At 41.1% G+C, this 8,974-nt stretch overlaps 1 long non-coding RNA gene across 1 annotated transcript; it reads left to right on the plus strand.

Annotated features, from left to right (window-relative positions):
- The first annotated feature begins 1,615 nt into the window (after positions 1 to 1,615).
- On the plus strand, positions 1,616 to 4,505 carry LOC306919286. Its single transcript, XR_013789496.1, has 3 exons — positions 1,616 to 1,750; positions 2,192 to 2,335; positions 3,627 to 4,505. It is a non-coding gene; the product is annotated as an uncharacterized lncRNA (long non-coding RNA).
- The last annotated feature ends 4,469 nt before the right edge of the window (positions 4,506 to 8,974 follow it).

Consider the following 8,974-nt stretch of genomic DNA (forward strand, 5'->3'; position numbering starts at 1 on the left):
GTCTTAATCAGCATTCTACAGTGTCACCCAAAAGTAACCAAAATAGCCGATCTACAAGCTTTTCATTTTCATTTTTCATTTCATTTTCTGAAAAGTAACAGTTTTGGACACAAGAGGTTTCCACCTCACAGCAACAATATTATACCTAGTTGTGTTATTAATATATTACATCAAATTCCTTAAGTTATTTATTGTATTCCTTTATTCCAGACCAGTGTGTGGAGTCCTGTCTGCAGGTGAAGATCAGTTCTCCAGCCACGGCTGTTTCTATTAAACAGGAACCTGAAGACCACCTTGAACAGGAACCTGAAGACCACCTGGTTCTCAGTAAGGTTAAATTACTCTGTCTTTATTTGTTTTATTGGTGAAAGTGGGTCGGTACTGAGAGTAAAGATGAACCGATATGACCCGGTTATCGATTTTAGCATTGATAATGTGACTACATTGATCAAAATGTATTATGAATGGGACGACGGTTCGACAGTAAAAGTATGAATGGGTTCACTGATGCTTTGCAGTTAATTCTACTTTAGTATTAACTGATGCTTTGCAGTTAATTCTACTTCAGTATTAACTAACATACTGAAGAAGACTCACTGACCTAACATTCAGCTCGTATCACATCTTCTGTGAGAACGCTACAATGTAAACAAACGGCCATACAGCACAGAGTGCAGTCAGTCAGTGCAAGTTCAATTTAGGAAGATGTGGCCAAATATTGATTGATTGATACTTTTTCCAGCCACTGCTCTGCATTGAGGTACAAGATTCAAACCATAGATATTATAAAAAATAGATGCCTCACTGGCCGTTGCAGTTCATTGGAGCGACGTGTATCCCAATGAAGCTGAAGGCTTTTTTTTTTCTTTTTAACAAATCTTTATAACAGTCATGACAATATACATTACAATACAAAACAAACAAACACAAACAACAAAGTTATTAACAATACAACATCAGAGCCAGGGGGGATTAGATTACTAACAGAAAACATTAAAGAGTGAACACAAAGCAACAGTTCTCCGCAGCTTTCTAGGTGCTGCCAGACTTATAAAAGAGCCGCGCACGTCTTAAGCTGTGCGCGGCTTATTTTCCGAGTTTTTAGACAGCTGGTGGATGGAAAAGAAGCTCCACCTCCGCGGACGACTTGCGCGGAGGAGAGCGTTTCCGGGAATCTGGCCGTTTATAAGTCTGGCAGCACCTAGAAAGTCTGGCAGCACCTAGACATGGAGGAGTCGCATGAGTGACGTCACTTGGGCAGCGACGCAGTCGCCTTCAGCAAATGCCTTCAGCACTTCTAAATAAGAAAGCTGCGGACAACTGTTGCTTTGTGTTCACTCTGTCGCGGCTGTCGACCGTTTTGCGCTTAGGTGTGGAAACACTGTCTCTCGCTGTCACTCAAGTGACTACTGGCCAATCACAGCACGTCTTTTCCGGGACTTATGTTACGCACACGGAAGCTTGACAAGCTTCCGCTAATGCTTTGCAAGGAATGTCGGGATAATTGTGCCTTCAGATAGTGACACGCGCCTCGGAGCCGGAAAGGGCGTCTACGTATATATGTCTATGATTCAAACCTTTTATAGAGTCTCTTTGTATTCTTTCCTAGACTTTCTGCACATTCCTGCAGTGTGTAAAGAGGAGGTTCCACCTGAAGAGGAGTGGAGCTCCAGTCTGGTCCAGGAGGAACCACAACCTCCACAGATTAAAGATGAACAAGAGGAGCTACTTCAAAGACCAGAAGAGGCTGGTGGGTCAATGACTGTTGACTGTTGACGCAATAAAAAATACTGCTTAAAGAAATACTTTTACACATTTTATACATTTTGAAACACATTTCGAGTAGGGCTGTCAAATGATTAAACATTTTAACCAGATTAAGCTCAGTTTAAAAATGTATTAATCATGATTAATCAGCATTCAAACTATGTCCAAGATTATGTTTTACAAGCTCACGATATCACACATTTTGAGCAGCTTGTAGATTGGCTATTTGTGTTACTTTTTTACTTTTCTTTCCCTTTTACAAATTCAATATACAATTTATTTTCACCTGATGTTCACATCAGGATGGGGACAATTATTTTAGCACTTGAACTAGTGACTGCTCCTTTATACTAAACTAGACATGGTAAAGTTTGATTTGAATATATAGTATAATGAAAGGTCTTTCTACTGGTGATTTCCACAGAGCACCACAGGGAGAGGTCTACAGTATCTAGAGAGATGGCCTCCAAAAGACATTCAACGTTGTCAGAGGAACAGCCAGAGATGGACCAGAGACATGGACTCTTTGATGCAAGGATGCAACCTGTAGTAAAATTGTACAAGATGGGTATGTAGTGTTTTATTTACTGTGGTTTAAACCTGTAGTAAAGTTGAATAGCTACAATTTAGGCATTTAGCAGATGCTCTTAATCCAGCGTGATTTACAGTAAGCAAGAACAAAACATGGTAATACATCACATACATTAAGAAATTGTCATCAAGAATCATACGTGAGCTAAGAACCTAACAGTGGAATATCTATATAATGAAACAATGTGTATACACTATAGAGTGCAATGTCTACATAAAATGTAAGTTATGTAAATTGAGCCTTTGCATAGGCCTGTAAGGTCGTCGAGGCTAGGGCAAGTGCTAAGGCAAGTGCCATGGACTAAGATGGAGTCTGAAGTGGTGGGATTTTAGGCTACGGCGGAAGATTGGGAGTGAGTCTGCAGTTCTGATTGCAATGGGAAGTGCATTCCATAGTTTTTGTTTGTTTTTTCTTTTTAGATATTTTTGGGGGATTTTCTGCCTTTACTGATAGATTTACAGTAGGTAGACAGGAAACGGGGAGAGAGATGGGCAGAGAAGACACACAGTAAAGTTTGTCGGGATCGGTACTCGAACCTGCAACACACTCATGTTGGATTACCAGCCAAGGTTCCATAGTCGTGTGGAGCGCTGTCCCGGCGTTTTTAGTGAATGTGCTTCCAGCTTCCCTGCGTTGGCTGATCTGAGCACACGGGAGATTTTGTAGGGTCTAACAAGAATGCAAGAATACAAGCCCCCAAAAAACATGCTCACTCCGGGTATGGTAGGCTACTTAAAGGAACACAATCAGGTCTGAAATCATGTCAGTCATAATTTGCAAGCAGTGGTTTTTGAAACATCAAAGTCATGCAAGGTAACACGCATCACAAAATTCCAGCCGTTAGACCGGCAAACATGTCAATAACGCAAAGGCTATACTAGTGCAGCACCATATCAACATCATTCAAAACGAGGCGTTTTAAGTGTAAATGACAAATATGCTACAATTGATAATATTCTGTCTCGTTCTTACAACTTTGTTGCATTACCTCAAACGATAGTCATGACCGAACTGAAGTTCTGAAGACAGGTTTCGCTCTGCCGAAAGATAACGTCCACAGCGTGTCTCATCACAACGCACTGTGAGCTTGCTTCTAGGTCAGGTACTTTCAGCGAGCAACGCCGCCATAAGGCAAAATATAACTACATTTATCCTTTGCACCGAAAATAGCCGCTCTACAAGCTAATCTGGTTGTCCTTTTTGAATACTTTGCAGGGCCTTTGCTCCTAGACAATACGGGTCGTAACACATTGTATTTGTTTTGTAGAATTTCTGCACGTCCCTGTGTGTAAAGAGGAGGTTCCACATGAAGAGGAGAGGAGCTCCAGTCTGGTCCAGGAGGAACCACAAGCTCCAGAGATTAAAGAGGAACAAGTGGAGCTACTTCAAAGACAAGAGGCTGGTGGATCAGCGTTGACATTACTAACACAAGCTTATGTAGAGGACTGTAGAACATCACAACCAACTAGTGACAACCAGCTCCTCTCTTCACACTGTTCTGAATCTGATACTGAAGACGGTGAATATTGGGAGGAGACTAGGGGAGATCAGTCAGCTTTAAACACACTGATATCACAAAACACACAAAAGGTGGGAGGACAGCACAAGCTGTCCCAGGATCTGAACTCATCGAAACAAACTGACTCCAAGAGGAGTCACACAGGGAAGAAAAGTTTTAATTGTACAGAGTGTGGCAACATGTTTAATCTAAAGCGGAATTTAAAAACACACATGAAGATTCATACAGGTGAAAAGCCATTTTCTTGTACAGAATGTGGAAAAAAATGTCGTGACTCTAGCGGTTTAAAAAAACACTCTTGTACAGTATGTCGTAAAGGCTGCGTTAACACAAGTAATCTAAAAACACACATGAGGATTCATACAGGCGAAAAGCCATTCTCTTGTACAGTTTGTGGTACAGGCTTTACTCAGGCGTGTAACCTAAAAACACACATGAGGATTCATACAGGCGAAAAGCCATTCTCTTGTACAGTTTGTGGTACAGGCTTTACTCAGGCGTTTAACCTAAAAACACACATGAGGATTCATACAGGCGAAAAGCCATTCTCTTGTACAGTTTGTGGTACAGGCTTTACTCAGGCGTGTAACCTAAAAACACACATGAGGATTCATACAGGCGAAAAGCCATTCTCTTGTACAGTTTGTGGTACAGCTTTTACTCTGGCGCATCATCTAAAAACACACATGATGACTCATACAGGCGAAAAGCCCTTCTCCTGTACAGTATGTGGTAAAGGCTTTTCTCGGGCGGGTCATCTAAAAGCACACATGATGACTCATACAGGCGAAAAGCCATTCTCCTGTACAGTATGTGGTACAGGCTTTTCTCAGGTGGGTAATCTAAAAACACACATGAGTACTCATACAGGTGAAAAGCCATTTTCTTGTACAGTATGTGGTAAAGGCTGTGTTTCCAAAAGTAATCTAAAAATACACATGAAGACTCATACAGGCAAAAAGCCTTTAGTTTAAGTCATAATGATCAGTCAGTCTAATCCAGGATGACAATGATGCAAAAGCAGAGGAATTACATGTATAATCTGACAATGTCAACATGACTGAATAAAATACACATTAATAGTTCCTTGTGATGGAGTTTAATTTGTATCTTGTGTATGGATCTTATTTTCTATTCAACATGATGGAATTTTATTTTTATTTTAGCTTGCATTATTCCCTCCAGCTCATAGGTTACTGGTAGTACAATATGAGCATCAGTGTGTGTCCACATTTGTCAGTATTTAACAAGTTTTATGCATTAACATTCATGCAATAATTATGTTCATTGATATGCAGTAAATTATGGTGCAGTAAAGTGCTCACAAGCTGCTGGGTTTGTGTAGATCAGGGTGTTGCTACAGCTTACTTAATGTACCTTCAGACCATAACAGCCACATACATGTATGCATTGCAGTTAAACAATTCTATTTTACTATCATTATTTAATTTCAATGCTCTTTTGTCAGGTGTGTGTGCTGTTAACAACAAGTATGACTTAGCCTTTGTTCAGCCTTATTTCACATTACTAAACCAGACATTCGGGGTAAAGTAAATAAATAAATAGCCTTTTTTATTGATCCCTTCAGAATACTCTGGGAAATGCCCAGGTTAATGAAAAACACTTTGGGCGCCCGCTGGCCTAGTGGTCCAGGCCCATGCCACATATAGGCTCTGGCCTAGTGGTCCAGGCCCATGCTACATATAGGCTCTGGCCTGACGCGTTGTGTGTTCGAGTCCCGCTCATGACTACCTTTGCTGCATGTCTCTCCCCTTCTCTCTCTCCCTCTTTCCTGTCTATCTTCACTTGTAACTATCAATAAAGGCAAAAAGCCAAAAACAAATCTTAAATTAAAAACAAAACAAAAAACAAGTCCCTTAATGTTGGTGGGCCGTTCATAATACAATTCAGGTATGAAACCGCAGACCGTATTTATATATTTTAGTTTTGATTTGTCTGCCTGCACTTTTGCCCCCCAAAAATTAAATAATATATTTCTTATTGTTGGCCTGCCCAACACAACATACGTGGCCCTTTTCATTTGTACATGGTAATGAGAACGTAGGCCAATGATATGGACCAAGTTATTGTGGAACAACTTTCCCCATTATAATATTAAGACATCCAATGCACTACATTTCTGGTGTGAAATGGCACGAGGGATCCCCACAAAATGACCACCCCAAAAACCGACAGATGTGGCGTTTTGTGGGCTTTGAGCACCCCAGTGCTCTCTGCACGGCCCTGCAGTAATATATATGTTACGGATCTCACAGTAGGTTCTGGGGGTTCTGGGCACTGTAGGTTCATTCATAGTCCATATTTAGGCTTCACCAGAACGGTGGTTTTGGTGGCGCCGCTCATAGTCCATCACCATGCTCATATCTCCTACCCTCCAAATTCATCCATTGTTTCCCTCTGCTTTCTCTCTACCGCATATCTGCCTCTATTCCATTCTTTTCATTTTCTGTTCCTTTCCTATTATATTTATGTCGCTGTCTCTATTATTCCATTCCTTTATTCTGTCATTCTCCCTCTGCTCTGTTTCGGGAGTTTGTTTGTTTTTCTGTCGGGAGCTCAGCTCGCAAAACCACTGTGTCCTCCTGGCCGTGACGTGTGTGGGTGGAAGGGGTGGGGGGCAGAGGAACGGGGAGGCGGGGGAACGGGGGCAGCTACGGGAGGCAGTTTAGGAATAGCGCGTTTGCGTTGTACTGGCTATACTGCAAGCCTGGGAACCCCGCCTCCCCGTTCCTCTGTCCCACACACACTCATCTCTAATTACAGAGATCCGATATCCAATAATATGCAGCAGGGTCAAATCGGCCGATACCGATATATTACATTATTAGATATTATATTTATATTGAGCTCATTCCAGAAATATCAGTCAATACCGATGGAAAATATCGGTGAAAATCGGTTCAATACCAATAATGCTTTTATAATTAAATATCGGCCGATATATCAATATGCTACTGATAATATTGTGCATCACTAATTGCTATGGGACATGTGAGTTGGACCTAGAATACTCTGACAAGCCTGACAATAAAGTGTCTGACAACAATACCAAGTAATGAATATAAGAAACAACAACGTACCTTTTTATTTTGTTACCTTTATTGAATAAAACAATATATCATATTTTATGACATTGTATAGTTAGTTTAATAGAACCTACTTCAGTTTAAAGTTTAAAGAACCTATTCAGAGGCTTCTTTTCCCTGTGAAAAGAGTAATATACTGTTAGACAACATTCATCTTTAGTTAAATCTAAGCAATGCTAATCAACATGTTGTGACATTAGTAGGCCTATTGCTCGATGCACTTACCTTGCCGTCGGCATGGCGGCTATTAGCTCTCATCTTGTTGAGCTGGGCTTCAGCCATGTTGGCGCGCTCCTCGGCCTGCTCCAGCTCATGCTGGATCTTCCTGCACTTGGACAGATGCACGTTGGCTGCTTCCTCCTGGAATGTGACAGAGACAGGCGCTGATTGGAGAATATTATATTCTCCATAATTATGTTTCATATTCACTAATAATAATTTACCTATTTTTACATTTTAAAATGTGGCTCTCATAAAGTTCTTAAACTCCATGTATGGTGTCAGGCCCCAATGCTGACTGCAAATAGGTCTCCATGGGGCCCCTCGTATCATGATGGCACTGTCAGAGACCTTTTGAGGAGGCACAGTGTGTGCGACGTGTCATAATTCTCACATGGCACACACTCCCCTGCTTTCTCCAAGGTCATGACTCTGATAGACTTCGCTACATCTATCAAAGGCCTTTGTACTGCCTACACGTCTGAGGTGAGCAACCAGTTTGGACCAGTACAAACTGTTGCCCGGCTCATGACATGCATGTGGAAAGACCCAACGATTTGAGATAATGTGCCTTCATATACTCAGTGAAAGTCATTTATTTTCATGTTGTCCCAACAGCTCCATGAGAGAAGTTGTGTCTCCATCATTTGTATACATCCTAATTGTGGAATAAATTTCCCATCAGACCAGACTTTTGCTCTCCAGTGCTTTTTAATTTCTCATCTTGTGCATTTAAAAATCTCCGATCAGCGCGTAAACGTGGATTAAAGTTCTCAGTCGCCACGACGGATTTCAGTCATTTGGATTCCATAGAAGCCATGCAGCGTGTCTTCTGTGAAAGCATGCTGTGCACTGAAAATAGCAGATCTGCAAGCTCACGACACGTCGAGCTCGTATTTACGGTCATTAGCTATTTTAAGTCGAAAGAGTATTTGATGTAATCAAACTAGGAATAGGATACAAGTTTAGAAGCATCTTCCATTAACATGAATTGCCTCAGAAATGTCATAAAAGCAAAGAGGTTAATGCCTCAAATCTATAATGTCTTCAGCTATAGTTGGCTGTTCTGTGAAAAACAGCAACAATAGGTTTAGAATGAGCATATAAACAAAATATTTGCACTGGGGCCTATCGCCATGTCGGTATGCATGTGTGGAAAGAGAGATAAAAAGAGCATCTTGCAATTAGAACAGGGGTCTTCAATGTTCTTCATGCCTGCCTGCTTGAGATCTCACAGTGGACGTAATCCCACCATCTCAAGCTTAACGCAGACACGACTGTGCTTCTTTTCATATCTGGAAAGTCCCCCCTGTCCCCCTCTTTCCGTCTCTATGGAGTCCATAGAGCTACTTACAGTTATTGTTATTATTTGAGGGGCGCCAGCGGCTAGCCCCTCCTATGCCCAGCTTTCCGGGTTTGTGTGAACACAAACATTGGCTTGTGATTGGCTGATCGCAGAAGAGTGAAGACGCCAAAAGTGATCGGCCGGAATGACATTTGCATTGATTTGATTGGTTGAGCACGGAATGTGATGCATGATGATGTATGTCATGATGATAAGAGCGCTATCAGTGCTATCACTAATAACCAGTTACAGTAAAGTAACTAGTTATTAGTTACTTTACTTTAAAAAATGATAATAAAAACAATTTAAAAATGGGTTTTCGTTGGGTTTTGTTATTCCTTGTAGCTTACCTTATGGAATGTAGTGGAACAATACAACTCAAAAGATATGTTCAGAGATTTTGACAGGCATCTTTATTGTAGCCA

This window comes from Electrona antarctica (genome assembly GCF_951216825.1).
Source record: "Electrona antarctica genome assembly, contig: scaffold_25, whole genome shotgun sequence".
NCBI classification, from domain to species: Eukaryota; Metazoa; Chordata; class Actinopteri; order Myctophiformes; family Myctophidae; genus Electrona; species Electrona antarctica.